Here is a 16,318-nt window from a genome sequence, read left to right as displayed (position 1 = left end):
GGTTGGCACAACTCCATAGTCTAATGTGGGAACAAGACGCCAGAGGTTTCTATTTTTACTGAATGTCATTCTTTGCTTTTATTTCTGTAGCCTATCTTTTAACCATCCCGTACCCAATCCTCTAAATAAACATATGCAATTTATTTATATGTGTTAGTTTCTTTCATTTTCTCTGTTAAGCATTTGTTGCAACTTTGGAAGCTGCCTGTAAACTCTTGCATTTTAGAACCATGTTTTCTTGTTACCTAATTATCATATAAGCTATTATCATGGATGGGGTAGATGTCTTTCCTTGGTGAAATGGATTCAATTTGCTAAATAAAAATGTGTGAACTTAATGACTTTTTTTTTCATTGTTGAATCATTTAGCAATTATTTGTTTTGCCAATTACTCTTTGGTCCCTTATTTCCTTCACTCTCAGCCTTAGGAGAACTCATCTAGCTTCATGGTTTAAGGCATAACACATATGCATAGCTAACATACATTTATCTTTAGATTTGATTTTTTTCCTGAGCTCCAGGATTCTGAATTTTTAGTTGCCCATGGGACATAACCATTTGCATATGCCACTCATATCTCAAACTCATCATACCTAATGTATGTCATAGTCAGAACTTACTCTAGAGCTGCTCATTGGGGTCAACATTATCTGTAAAGCCCGTTACAATAGTTTAGAAAGAAAATGTTTTCAAGATAAATTTAATATGTAAAAAGTATGTTGAAAATTCAAAACAGCATAAGATGTGTGGAGATATTTTGCCAAAAGTAAAAAGGGTATTTTAAATAAATAGCATCTATTATTAGTCATTTAATCTCTGCTCCCCCATAAAGCATTATTGTTTAACAAGTTTTCTCACCCACAAATAGAATGGAGACTAAAACTGCCTTTAGATGTATGTTCTTAAGGTACCCACAGAAACCAAAAATTGCTGAATGAGACATAGTTCAGAAAAACCTGTTTCAGGAACCAAACCCAGAATTGGAAAATGAAGCACAATTAAGTGGTTAGATGAAAACAGGAAAAAATACTCATCTGTATATTGTAAAATGTGTGAACAATTGGCAAGAAGGATAAGCAAATTACTGGAAAAACTGACTTTTTAGTTTTCTTTAGGATACTTACCTAATAATTTGAGAAACAATTCTAGGTATTTCTTTTATCTTATAGAGAATATATCAGTTTAGGAAAATAAAGATACAAAATATTTTGAAAGAATCAATAACAACTGAAGAGATGTTATACTTTATTTCCAATTGCAAAATATGATTTTTACATGGCTACCATTAGTTATTTTATGAAGAAAAAAACCAACACATTTAGGTGTTAGAAATGATTTTATGGTGTGAAGAACCCAAACCTTGCTTTCATGATCAGAAATGAGATTTTTTTAAAAAGGAAAATCAAGTATGATTTCACACATAGGTGGGATATAAAACTGAGACTCATGGACATAGATAAAAGTGAAGTGGTTACCAGGAGGAGGGCGATGTGATGGGGGAAAGGTGTAAAGAGGGACAAGTATACGGTGATGGAAAATGATTTGACTTTGGGTGATGGGTATACAGCGTAATCAACAGTTCAAATGCTATAGAGATGTTCACTTGAAACCTATGTACTCTTACTGATTAATATCACCCTGTTAAATTTAATTTTCTAAATAAAATTTTAAAAAAAGAAAAACATTATTGCCTATTTTGAATCATAATTGAGGATGAGAATCAATATTTTTTCTTTGGACAAGTTAATCCTTTCTATTTATTTATTTATTTATTTATTTATTTATTTATTTTTAAATTTTTCTGAAGTTGGAAATGGGGAGGCAGACTCCCCCATGCGCCCAACTGGGATCCACCCGGCATGCCCACCAGGGGGCGATGCTCTGCCCATCTGGGGTGTCGCTCTGTTGCAACCAGAGCCATTCTAGCACCTGAAGCAGAGGCCATAGAGCCATCCTCAGTGCCCGGTCCAACTTTGCTCCCATGGAGCCTTGGCTGCAGGAGGGGAAGAGAGAGACAGAGAGGAAGAAGAGGGGGAGGAGTGGAGAAGCAGATGGGCGCTTCTCCTGTGTGCCCTGGCTGAGAATCGAACCCTGGACTCCTGCATGCCAGGCTGATGCTCTACCACTGAGCCAACCGGCCAGTGCCTGGACAAGTTAATCCTTTAACATAAGATATGTCATTACTGGCAGTCTGGGAGCATGAAAAGAGAGATCACTTTTTGAGCCTTTAGGTCTGTTTTAATTTTGCTACACCAAACTGAGTAAACTTAATGTTTCCAATAATAGATTCAGAGAAGCATAGGACATTTTTATTTTTAGTCAAGATATATTTGTGATAGTTAATCATTTAAGTCTATGACCCACGCTCCAGCTTAAGCCTAGGGTTTTCGAACCTGGGTTCTCAGCATCCCAGGTTGATGCTCTATCTACTGCGCCAGTACTTGGTTAGGCTAAAGTGTTTATTTTTAGAGTAAATAAGGCAAATCAACGTTCATGCTTTTCCAAACTGAAGTGGGTGTTAAGTTGTAAAATAAAGAATTTGTAGCTTGTATGAGGACTTTGTTAGTTGTAACACTGCATGCTCATGAGAAATATAATAATGATGTGATGACCGGAAACATATCTTCTAAAATTAGCCTGTAGCTCCAAATAGTTAACAGACACTTAGCAAAGATTAAACAGGACAATTAGAAAATATTAAAGAATTTGCAAATGTCATATGTAATTCTGAGGATAAATTGTTCTGTTTTATAGTGTAGTTCTTTTTTCTTCTCCAAGTTTTGTAATGTGTTTTGGATTATCTAATGAGGCTTGGAATCTTTGTAGGGTTTTTGTTTGTATTTTTGTCCCCCCCCCCAAATCTCGGGTTGTGGAAAGTCATACTGATAGTTAAACCTAACTCTGCTACTTCTTAGCCTTCTAGTGCTCTTCTTTCACTACAATGAGGATGCATCTGATGAGCTGATAGAGGTAGAAATAATGTAGACTTTGTCATAGATGATAACTATTAAAAACCAGTATGAGCTCTCTCTCAGTAGAACTTATATGGACAATATAAAATGAGATACTTCTAAACATATTTAATAAGGAAAGGTGAGATGGTGTTTCCTAGTTCCTAGTTCAAGTTTAAGAATAAATGTCGTCCATAAAAAATAAAAATAAATTTAATGGCTACAATACTTTGGGCTTTTAGAATCAAATGATACCCTCTGCTGGCTAAGTGAGGGATTGCGTTTGAAAATGAGTGCCTTTTACTCTTTTAATAAGGCTGATTGCTGAAAGGATTGATGGTGCAGAGTATTGTGAGATAATATTGGAAAAATTATAAATGTAAAAAATGAAGCCAATGCACCACTTAAATAACTTCTGAAGTGAAACTAATATGGAAATATCCATAATTGAAATTTCCTAATCTTTCGATCTGTTTTTTAACCATGATGTCGGCCATAGAGAAGGAACACATCAGGAGGCAAAGTACATGAGTCTTCTGCCCCTATCTTCAATAACTCTGATTAACTCAAGATGTTTTAATTACTATCATCATTTACATTATTATTGTAAGAGTAATTGGCAAATTTCTAGAGATGAGATAAGAACTGCTTTTTTATCTGGGTACCCTGACTTAATTTATGTTAAAAATTATTGGAATATTCTTAAGTAATTTAAAAGTTTGATAAGTTTAGGGTAGTATCACATTTCATGCCTGTTTTAAAATGTTCTCTTTCCACTCTTAAGATTCTTTTTTATTTATTTATTTATTTATTTATTTATTTATTTATTTATTTATTTTTTCTGTATTTTTCTGAAGCCGGAAATGGGGAGAGACAGTCAGACAGACTCCCGCATGCGCCCGACCGGGATCCACCCGGCACGCCCACCAGGGGGCAATGCTCTGCCCCTCCAGGGCGTCGCTCTGTTGCGACCAGAGCCACTCTAGCGCCTGGCGCAGAGGCCGGGGAGCCATCCCCAGCGCCCGGGCCATCTTTGCTCCAGTGGAGCCTTGGCTGCGGGAGGGGAAGAGAGAGACAGAGAGGAAGGAGAGGGGGAGGGGTGGAGAAGCAGATGGGCGCTTCTCCTGTGTGCCCTGGCCGGGAATCAAACCCAGGACTTCTGCACGCCAGGCCGACGCTCTACCACTGAGCCAACCGGCCAGGGCCCTCCACTCTTAAGATTCTTAAAGCCATCTTAAAATTTATAATGTTTGGGCCCTTAATACACACAAAAGTTATGTTTAAAAGCTCATACTAGACAATATGTCATTATTTTATTGCAAATTTGAAAATTATAATTTCCACTCTGATTCTGCTGTTTGATGTTGTCCTTCACTGGCTGTGTTGCTTTAAGGGCACCCATCCCCCCTTTCTGCTTGAGCCACTGTGTCCTGTCAGTCATCCTGAAATACACTAGGGTGCTTGTCAGGCTGTTTGCTTACAGATGCATTATAAGCCAAATTGTGAGCCATCATAGTGGCACTGAATTTCTAAACATAAGAAATTGCTTAGACAATTGGTTTACTATCTGCATATGGGCAATACTGTGTCCTGCAGTAGGTGAGTGAAGTGTCAAACTTTTTAAAATGGAACTTTGCTGTAAGACAAATCCTAATAATTATAGATTATCTGTTGCTTTGGTTAGATAACTTTGGGGCAATGAAAGGACATTTTCTATAAAATGGGATGAATCGAAACTACTATGTTGTGCATTTATTACTTTATAACTAATTTTCTTTTTAATAACTCTAAACTACTTTATGAAAGCTCCATATTTTTAAATACCTACTATTCTGAGTAGATTAGCAGGCATTTTAGATTTAGATAAAAATGTGATTCTCTTGCAAATTTCATCTTTCACAACAACTCAGGCAGACTCAATTGAGCAGAGGCTCAATTCTGCTAATGGAGTATTTATTAACGGTTTAAAAAATAGAAAATAGTGCTAAAACAAATACTCATGTGCCAATACCCAAGCTATAGTCAACTTACATCACAGCATTTAAATATTCCTACCATGTAACTGAGCTATTATTACTTGAGTAACTGTATGCAAGACACTGGAAACTTTACATTCTTTAGATATAAAACTTGTGCAGCAAGCAGGTTTTTTTTCTGCAAACAATTTAATTTCTATTATGGCCCTCTAACCTTAAATTATGCATAGGTGCTTTTCATGTAATTTTTTTAATATGCAGCCTTAATATTTTTAAGCAGAGAATTGATAAAGGTAAAACAAAACAAAACAAAAACAACAAGAAAGTTGTGGATTTTAATACTTGCATGTTTAATATGGTAGAGAATAGTTAAGAGGCAGCAAGAACTTAAAGTTTTAAGGTTTTATCTAGGATAAACAAGGAGAAATTGCTTTTGCAGATACATGGAATGATTATTTATTTGTTCCTTACCTGGTTCTAGAAAGGATTTAAGATAACTTACAAGGCTACATGAAATTCAAGATATGATAAATTAAAAATGGAGAGAAAGAAGAAAGGAAAACAAGTATGAGACTATAAAACAGCAATAAAGAAAAAAGAAAAGAAAAAAATCCAGCTGTTCTCAACAATGGTTTATGCCACTGGTGTATTATTGGATTGATAGGAAAGAAAATACAGGGTCACAAAAATCTTGTGGGGGAATTTCATGCAAATGAGCTGTCTCCCTTACCAAGGGTGGCGGTCCTGAGTGAGACTAGGCTGAACAGTGAATATTAAGTGCACTTTAAATGTCACTTGTGTTTTGATGAAAAAAAGAAAAAGTGAAGAACCGCTGCCCTTTCAACCCACACACTGATTTATCTAGGCACAAATGTGACTATCAGTTTTCTAGGAGTAAAAAAAAAAGGTCTGTTACTCAATTCAGAAGAAATATTAAAGAGGCTTAGTTTTTTTTAGGAACAACAAGAATTTATTTAAATAAAATCAGTTATCTACATATTAGAATAAACATAATTAAGCCAATGTTCAAAACAAAATCTATTTAGGCATTTTGGTGGAATCCAGTGCTAGTATTTTTTCTTACTAGAATGTTGTAAATCAGATTAGCTACTGTTCTTTCTTTCACTCTTTCAATCTAGTGATAAATTTAACTTGAATAGCTTCTGTTAGGTTGAAATGAACTGAATCAGTCTCATTAAGAAAAAAGTTGTAGGGGTAAGAGAAGAAATTCAGAAGAAGGACTTTTTAAAGGCTTTTGATCTTTAAATACTTAAAAAACAACTACTGTACTGTGCTGAAGACTCGGCTCTGTGATGTGCACCATATTAAATCCAGCTTGTGTAAGTGAAGGAGCTCAGAAACTCAGGGTTTTAACTCAGTAGTATTGAGAAGAGACAAAAATATAGCAGTTAAAATTTTGCTAAGGATCTTCAGTGATGACTTTAGATATTAACATGATGGTTCAGGGATGGTCATTTAGCCTCTTTTTATTCCATTGTTAAAAATAAGATGAATAAGCAATGATTATTTTTTAAACACAGTAAAAAAATTAAAGAAAATACTGAAAGTTTTTATTGTTGTAGTTTTGTAATGTAAGTACATATGCAGATTGACTTACCTAGAAAAAAACTATAAATTGAATAGATGACACATTGGACGCATAGGATGACATTGAGGATAACCAGTACACCTAGGTTTGAAACTTGGGGAGAGAATATTAAGAAGTTCAATGAGTTTCAGGCACCAAATAAACTAAACTAAGTGATGTATTAGAGGGGTCAAGATGCTTTAAAAAGTTAATTAACTTTTGAAAGCATTAGTTGAGAGATCCACTCAAAGAGCTTATAGAGCCAAAGGGTATCAGTGGAAATTTATAATAATATAGTAAATGAACTAATCCAGAAGTATTTTCAATGTCACTGGGGTAAGAGATAAATAGAAAAGATAAAAAAAAAAACGATAAAAATTTTTTTCAATTGCGGTTTACATTTAATATTATTTTGTATTAGTTTCAGGTGTACAGCACAGTGGCCAGAGAAAGACATACTTTGACAAAGTGTTTCCCCTGATATTTCCAGTACTCACTGACACCCACCATACATGGTCATTACAATATTATTGACTGTATTTCCTACGCTATACTTTACATCCCCACGACTGTTTTGTAACTACCAATCTGTACTTCTTAATTCCATCACTGTTTTCACCAAGTGCCCCAATTCCCTTCCCCTCTGACAACCACCAGTCTGTCCTCTGTATCTGAGTCTGTCTCTGTCCTGCTTGCTCATCTATATTAATCTTTCAATTCCACATATAAGTAAAATCATATGATATTTGAAACAGAAAATATATATATATATATATATTTTTTTTTTTTTTTTTTTTACAGAGGCAGAGATAGACAGGGACAGACAGGAACAGAGAGAGATGAGAAGCATCAATCATCAGTTTCTCGTTGCGCGTTGTGACTTCTTAGTTGTTCATTGATTGCTTTCTCACATGTGCCTTGACCGCGGGCCTTCAGCAGACCAAGTAACCCCCTGCTGGAGCCAGCGACCTTGGGTCTAAGCTGGTGAGCTCTTTGCTCAAGCCAGATGAGCCCGCGCTCAAGCTGGCGACCTCGGGGTCTCGAACCAGGGTCCTTCCGCATCCCAGTCCGATGCTCTATTCACTGCGCCACCACCTGGTCAGGCAGAAAATATTTTTAATAAAAGTAAAATTTATTGAGGAAAAAATTTATATATATTAAATTCACTCTTTTGAAGTTCAGAGTTTGAACAGTTCTGACAACGGTATACAGTCATACAACCACCATGATAGTCAAATAGAAACTAATATCAATCCCAAGTTTTTCTGTCCTCTGCAGTCCATCAATTCCTTTAACCATTGGCTGCTGTAACTGCTGATCTGTTTTCTGTCCTTATATTTTGCCCTTTCAAGAATTTTATGTAAGTGGAATCATACAGTGTGTACTTAATTTTGTCTGACTCTTTCGGTTAGCATGATGCACCTGAGAGATATTCATTTTGTTGTCCATGTCAAAAGTTCACTCTTTTTCTTGTATAATATGCAATTCTATGATTATATCACAAATTGTGTATCTATTTACCTGTTGATAGAAATTTGAGTTGTTTCCAGTTTCTATTATAAATAAGGCCACTGTGAATATTTGTATGTGTGTCGCAAGTGGGATATATGCTTTTATTTCTTTAAAGAATGAAATAGCTAAGTCATAGGGTGAGTATATAGTTAACTTTATAGGGAGCTGCCAAGCTGTTCTCTAAAGTGACTATACAGCACTCGTTTTCAGTTTCATTAGCAATGTGTGAGATTTCCAATTTTTCTGTTAGTGAGATCTAGACAGAACTTGATTAGATTTAGGTTTCTTTTGAATACCTATGGGTGAAATGGTGTACTTCCAATTTTGTCACACCAGGAGACAAAGAGTCTGGGTTGTCTCATTTTTGACATTGTTAAGATTAATCAGTGTGATCAGGTTTTTTAAGCCTGATTCTCAAAGTTTCCATTAATCATTCACCTAATGGTTTTAGCTTTCACTGATGATTATTACCTAGATCTATTATTTTCTTAGGAGGTTGTAAGTTGTTATTTTTATGATTCTATAATGGTTGACTTGTTTTTATTGGTTGGAATGAGTCTATAAAAAACTCCTCCTTTTTTTACTATTATATCACCCTAAAGTATAGTTCATATCAGAAAATACTGTCTACTTATTTCATTATTTATCAATTTTCTGAAAAATAAGATAGTGTCCTAGCCACTTTCAAAGGTGATTAATGAAGTTTTGTTCTTTGAACTAATAGATTTTTAATATATTGGATATGCTTCAGTGTATTATAGTCTTTATTTTTTTGATGCTCAAATTTTCCCATTTCTGGCCCTTTTAAATTGGCTCTTGAGGCTTTTGACAAAACCCAAATGGGCCTTGATTTCTTTCTAGGAAAAGATGTCCCACAATCGTTTTGCACATTCCTTACCCTAACCTTCAACCAGCCTTTCCATTGAGGAGCCTAGATCTTTTATTGGGAAACAGTATTTAGAGAATACAGTCAATGCAATAGGTTGCCATTATTGCTTGCATTCATATATGTATATACACACATATTTATATATACATATGTACATATATGTGAACAGAGCTAGAAAATTGATATTTTTTTAGGGAGAAAAAATTTTTATTTTATACTTATATTTCATTTTTATTTTTCTGTTTCCTTTTTATTATGCTTAAATCTCATTTTCTAATAACATGAATATAATTATTTTCTTCAGGGATTAGAGTAAGAATATTGTGTTTTGAAGTCACTTGAGATTATTTGTTTCTGTGTGGTTAAAAAGCTAATGTGAAATATAATTAAGGTTTATTTCTCTTGTTTGCTTTTGATTATTTGGAATTTATTTATGATGAGTTAATTGTTTTTTTTTTTTTTATAATGTAAAACATTTAAATGTTTCCAAAGTTAAACTCTAAAACTAGGTACATTCAGAGAAGTCTAGCATTCATCTTTATTTCTTTTACTTTACTTTTTCCATCCTCCTAAGGACAACCACTTTAATTTTTAATTTTGTTTTGTGTTTACCCTCCCTGCCCCCCCCTTTTAAATGTAAGCAGCCTGACCAGGCAGTGGCACAGTGAATAGAGTGTCAGACTGGGATGCAGAGGACCCAGGTTTGAAACCCCAAGGTCACCAGCTTGAGTGTGGACTCACCAGCTTGAGCCAGGGTTACTGGCTTGAGTGTGGGATCATAGACATGACCTGATGGTTGCTGGCTTGAATGCAAAGGTTGCTGGCTTGAAGCCCAAGGTCGCTGGCTAGAGCCTAAGGTTGCTGGCTTGAGCAAGGGGTCACTCACCCTTCTGGAGCCCTCTGGTCCAGGCACATATGAGAAAGCAATCAATGAACATCTTTCTCCCTTCCTGTCTGTCTGTCCCTATCTGTCCCTCTCTCTGACTCTCTACCTGTCTCTGTTAAAAAAAATGTAAGCAAGATGCAGAGTTTTTGTAATATTACTTTTCTTATGTAAAAGTAGTATATTGTAAATACTGTTTGCACCTTGCTTTTTTCACTTAACAATGTAGCTTGAAAATCACTACATAGAAGTCTATAGAGAGAACTTCCTCACTCCTGTCTAAAGCTGTGTCATACTTGTTTGTGTGGATGTATGACGCTTTCCTTTTTTGTTCTTCCTTCCTTTTTCCTTTCCATCCCTTCTATCTCCTTTCTATCTCCCTTCTTTCCCTCCTTCCTTTCTTCTTTTCTTTTTTTTGAATTGCTGCAATAATTTGCCTCAGGCATACATCACTTTTTATTTTTACTAGTTTGTATTAGGAGTAGATTTCTAGATGGGAAATTAATGGGTCAAAGGCTAAATACATTACACACACACACACACACACACGTATATGTTGTAAATTTACCCTGAATAAGCACACCTTGCATATCTACAAGCAATGTATGAGGTTGTTTGATTCTCTACAGCCTTACTAACAGAATTTATCAACAATTTGGATACTTGCCAATCTGAAAGATGAGAAATGGTATCTTAGTGTAGTTTTAATGTCTCTTCTTATGAATGAAGTTGGCAGCTTTTTATATGCTTAAGAGATATTTGTATATTTTTTCCTAAGTGAGAAATTATTTCAATTTACACTCTTTAAATAATATCTATTGAATATTTGCTATGAAAGATGAGGAAAGAAGAGTTGTTGGACTTGTTTATCTTGTTTGATGTGTGATTTTGCTAATCTATCTACTGTGTCCCCAAGTCCATGTGTATTCGATGCTTCAAATGTATCTTTGTAATGTTTTATTTTTTGCTTCTATTTGTTTCTTGAGTTTTCCTATCTTGGTTTTCATTCTCTTATGAAATTATCCCTCTTTTCAATCTTATAACTCTTCTTTGACTTCTTTTTAAAAGAGACATCATATGTGTAAATATGGGTGTCTGTGTGTATATATGTGTAAACTAGTGATTCAGCATTTATTTTTTCCATCACTCTGCTTAATCTCTATCGGTTCCCTTGGATACACAGATTTTGTCACAGACAGTTAGAAATGGCACATCATCATGCTAACCCTGCCCTACCACTCTTGTAATTCTGTAGTCTCAAACTGGGTCTGTATAGGGATATCTCCCTTTGATTCCTGTATCTATCCATGCCCTACATTTTACTAGTCTAATCTGAGGATTGTTGGACAGGAATTTCAGGTTTGTGGCACTTACTTTTAGAGAAAATTCTTTCCCACTGAGGTGTATATAGGCTTTAATTTTCCTTTTAAAAAAATTGATCAGGATTACACCATATTTTTTTTTTTTTTGTAATTTGAAGTAATGACAGTTTCCTTGAAGATAATGGTTTTATTTTGACTTTTTTGTTGTCTTTGACTAGTTTTGATGGAAGGAAGTGATTTAGATGTGTGGACTCTACTATATATTATAAGAAGTTCTAGGAGATGGTAGGGTGGCTATGATACTTCTCTTAGAAATCTGTACAGGGTATAGAGATAAGGAAGTATTGCTTACTTCTACTGTGTGTGTGTGTTTGTGTGTGTTAAGATGTAAAGAAGATTGTTTGAGTTGAGGTTGGAAAGATGGGCAAGTACTTGTCAAGTGGTTATTGGGGAAGGGCATTCCAGGCACAGGGAAAGAAGCAAATAAAAGTTCAGGGGTTTGAAACTGTATGGTCCATTCAGAGAGTTTCAAATTCTTTAGCATGGGAGGAAATGGGTTTTAAAGAGAGAGGGAGAAAGCTGGAGCGGTAGACCAAATTGCTCGAGTCATTTAGTGGAGCCTGCATTTAATATGTCAGAATGGAGAATCACTAAGCATTTTAAGCAGGGGATTAGTGTAACACTATCTTATTTTATAATAGAAAGATGACTTTGGGAATAGTTTGAAGAATGAATTGGAGTGAAAACCTCAAAGAAGGGAGACCAGTCAGGATATTGTTGCAAAGTCTATGTAAGTCTAATGAGGGCCTGGGCTAAGGAAGTAGCAGTAGGAATGGAGAGAAAATGGCCTATATGAGAGGAGTTAAGGGGATAAAATTAATGAGATTTTCCCCACTAATGTGAGGTGAAGAGAGGCAGAGTAATAGAAAATATTCTAGAGTGACATTCAAGTTGCTGGGTTGAGTGCCTAGCTATATGGAGACGTCATTAACAGGTAAGAACTGAAGACGGTGGCAACAGGTTTTGGGGAAAAGATCATGAATTCAGTTCTGAGGTGAATGTGAGATGGTGCAATGCACAATAGATTTCAGGCTCTACAGCTCAGGTGAGAGGTATGGACTATAGATAAGGTTTCCTGAATCAGAGGTTCTCTGAAGAATTGAAATTCTAGGATGAGATTGCTCTGGGAGAACAATGCAGGGTGAGGAGTGTCTAGGACAGTGATGGGCAATCTTTTGAGCTTGGTGTGTCAAAATTCGCCAAAATACCGAGCATAACTCGGGTGGTGTGTCACTTCGAGAAAAAAACCATAATTTCATGATATTTATAGTTTAAATAACAAAAATGTATAATTGTAATATATAACTGTATTTAATAAACCAAAACTAATTATTTAACTTACCTGCTTAGTGACTTCTTTGTTCATCTGTCAGTCGGTTTCTTTTGATGGTCTTGATATTATTTAACTTGTGTGGGGTGCCGTGAACTAAGATAAGTGAGGGGGAGGGGGAATTCTTTAACTAACCTGCCTATTAGTGACTTTCTTGTTGCTGAATTTCATTGGCTAAATCTTTAATTGAAGGTTGGTATTTTGTACACTTCAAGCCCAAGCAAGCGCTACTAACTTCATCTGTCAATCTGTTTCTTTTGTTGGTTTTGATATTATTTAATGCTGAGAATAAGGATTATTCCTTAGAGGGAAAAATTGTGAGTAAAGCCATTGCTATAATTTTCAGGGTGCTAACAGTGTCTGGTAATTGGTTCCAGGCACTCCAAATTTCTTGTTCATTATAGCAATCTTCTTGATTCTCCAAGTGGCACCTTTCCAGATTCTCAAGCTTTGATCTCAAGCGGACAACACCTGAGCCCAGATGCTGTCTTGAAATTCTGCAAGTTGCATCTTATGTAAATTAAGATGGCTGCCACTATTTCTAATGGCGGGAAACGGCACCCACAGCACAGGCCCTTGCCTCTCCCAGCCTCCCCCTCACTTATCTCAGTAATGATGGTCAATTAGAAATCCACGACACCCCAGAACAGTAGATTGGATGATGGTTGCTATGGTTATGTGGTTGCTGGCAGTGATGATCACAGGGCCCCCAGAGCATTGTGCTGCTCACTGCTCTGCTGGCTGGAAGTGAGGTCAAAGATCCCCTAATGGCCTAACTGGAAGTCCCAGAACTAGACGCTCTGTGCCAGAGTTCTGTTGTTTTGGCCTACAGACCTCCTGCACAGTGTCTACACTACAGCAAATGTTTTATCCTCGGCTACTGCACCTGGCCATGCAGGAGCCGAGGATGAAACGTCCTTCTCGGCATGCAACCCCATACTTTTCTGGTATGCAGCTGTATGCAGCCGCATGTTATCGAAAATGGCTATATGTGTCAATGCTGACACATGCGTCATAGGTTCGCCATCACGGGTCTAGGATGTAAGGGATTACACCTGGGCTAAGGCCCCCACTTAACCAAGGTAGTAGATAAGCAGGAGCCAGCATAAGATCCGGGGAGAGAATGGTCAGAAGTGTAAGGAGAAGCATGAAAGGGGTGTTTTGAAGCCGGAAGAGTCTTTTATGTCCTGTTTAGTGAATAGTTAGCATGTGGGTTGAGAAATAAATAAGATTAATACCTATGTCACTAAAGTTACTGGAGAAACTTTTAAAAAGAAATGGTAAGTTAGTGAACTTGGATGATTAGACTGAAAGATTCTGGTGCAGACTTTTAAAAACGTTTTTCAAGAAAAATGGAAGAATGGAAAATCAGGAAACAGAGAAAAAGCCGTCTCAAGACAGTCATATACTATTGGTTTTCCCAAGTGTAGGAATATATTTCTAGAAAAGTAAATTTAGTGTTTTTGGAGACTTTTGTCTCCTTTTCTTTATTACGTTAGCAAGCTCTTATTTCTAGCTAATCAGCGAACAAAGAAGAAAGAGGAGGTTTTTTGTGTGTTAAATTGAGATTGACAAAAGTTTCACTTTCTTCACCATTCTCTTTTGTTCACTGCTTTTTAAAAATATTGGATTTATTGCCTGACGTGTGAATAAAGCGTTGATCTGGAATGCTGAGGTTGTTGCTTTGAAATTCCAGGCTTTCCTGGTTCAAGGCACATATGAGAAGCTACTACTATGAATTGATGCTTCCCTCTCCTCTTTCTCTTTCCTCTCTCTCTAAACACACACACACACACACACACACACACACACACACACACACACACACACACACACACATATACCATCACCACCACCACCACCAACAACAACAAAAACCCCAGACTTTAGGAGAATTCATATATACTTGAGCTGTCGTATAATAATATGGAGTGGAGCTGACCCATAGGACTGACAGACTTGCAGCAAAAATCATTTCATTCTCAAGGTATATATGCAGGGCATGTTACTTCTGCCCTGTTTCTCAAATTTGATGCCTTATAGCTGAAGGTTATTCTTATACTGAGTGATTTAATAAAGTCTTCTCTGAGGTCTCATATATTAGATTATCTTCTTCTTTGGTTTCAATCGGATCAGTTTAGTGTTTTTTGGCTTTTAAAATAATATGTAGGTAACTTTCATGTTGGGCTTATATGAGCTGGGATTTCACTGGGTCTAGATTCCGGTATAATTTTTATATGGTTTTTATAAAATCGAGCTGAAAAGCATTGGTACACAGAATAATCATGGAGGCATTTCTGTCCTTTCTTCCTAGCTGCAATTTTTTAAAATGTGTGGCATTTTGAAATATAAGGTAAGCTTTTAGTGTAAACTGGCATTTTATAAAACAACATGAAGGATGTGTCATTGGCAGAAGTGTAGTGAGGTCATCTTATAAAATTCTTAATATCCAGTGTTAGTTTTTAGTTAAATCATAAAGTTGAGTTATAACTTTTTGCTTCCTTTATTTTGGAGGGAAATTAGACTTGACCAGCCATTCATGGTAAGAGGGACATGATATAACCCTTAAACATAAGTAGAATCTGTTCTTTATTTATTTCTTATTGCTTAAGGCAGTGGTTCTTTTTTTTTTTTTTTTTTTTTTTGTATTTTTCTGAAGCTGGAAATGGGGAGAGACAGTCAGACAGACTCCCGCATGTGCCGGACCGGGATCCACCCGGCATGCCCACCAGGGGCAATGCTCTGCCCACCAGGGGGCGATGCTCTGCCCCTCTGGGGCATTGCTCTGCCGCGACCAGAGCCACTCTAGCGCCTGGGGCAGAGGCCAAGGAGCCATCCCCAGCACCCAGGCCATCTTTGCTCCAATGGAGCCTTGGCTGCGGGAGGGGAAGAGAGAGACAGAGAGGAAGGAGCGGGGGGGGGGGGGATGGAGAAGCAGATGGGTGCTTCTCCTGTGTGCCCTGGCCGGGAATCGAACCCGGGTCCCCGCATGCCAGGCCAACGCTCTACCACTGAGCCAACTGGCCTGGGCCAAGGCAGTGGTTCTTAAAGTGTGTGCCAGGGTGCGCTGGTGTGACCTAGAAAATTTCCAGGTGCGCCCCATGGTATTCCAGAGAAATATGTGCCTGTTGGGGACCAAAAAACCAACAGGGTTTTTAAAGTTTAGATTTTGAGGAGACAGAAGCTGTAAGCTGACAGTCTGCTCAATCTCCCACCTCACTTGCCTGATTAGTTAAAAAGGCTGTTAAACTGTGGTGCTGGATTGTTTACACTACCCACCATGTTCCCTGGAAAGACTGGAGGCAAGTTTCTTCTATCCTTTGTTTAGTGTCAAGTTAAGATGATATGTATGGTGGGGGTTTTTTGCACTCAACACAATTAAGAGTAAAAAGAGAAGAATTCTTCATCAATGTATTGATGAGGAAATGAGAGTTTGCCTTTCAAATATATGCCCAAACATTGAAGAAATCTCTAGGACACATCAGGCTCATGTTTCTCATAAACACAGAATGAAAAATCTTAACACATTCATGCCGGGACCTGCCGAATTTACTAAATCTTACTAAGAATGTATCTCTCTCTCTATATATAAAAGATAACTTTTTTTGTCATTTTTTTGTTTTTTAACCCCTCTTTTTTACAAATTCTAAAAAGTATAACTGAAAAAAATGTAACATAAAATGTTTTTAATGACAGAATAAATTTAGTTTTGTCATATTTATTTTGTTTAATTACCATAAAACACTTTTGGACTTTATATTTATTTCTTTAATATTTGACTTAATTATTATAACATATTTCTCAGAA

The 16,318-nt window shown here is 36.6% G+C and overlaps 1 protein-coding gene across 4 annotated transcripts in view; it reads left to right on the top strand.

Annotated features, from left to right (window-relative positions):
* Positions 1-16,318, top strand: part of CTNNA3 (catenin alpha 3) — a 2,095,157-nt gene that overhangs the window by 69,461 nt on the left and 2,009,378 nt on the right. Inside the window, exon 1 of one of the 4 annotated variants that reach the window (XM_066242415.1) lies at positions 4,473-4,550. The exons of the other annotated variants lie outside the window; for them this stretch is intronic. The gene's annotated coding sequence lies outside the window, so the exon portion shown is untranslated. Of the gene's footprint in view, positions 1-4,472; positions 4,551-16,318 lie in introns of those variants that run through there. 4 annotated transcript variants of the gene reach the window in all.

The sequence above is a fragment of the Saccopteryx bilineata genome, chromosome 9 (assembly GCF_036850765.1).
Source record: "Saccopteryx bilineata isolate mSacBil1 chromosome 9, mSacBil1_pri_phased_curated, whole genome shotgun sequence".
Lineage (NCBI taxonomy): Eukaryota > Metazoa > Chordata > Mammalia > Chiroptera > Emballonuridae > Saccopteryx > Saccopteryx bilineata.
Note: the sequence above shows the minus strand (reverse complement) of the source record. Positions and strands in the feature narration are given on the sequence as shown.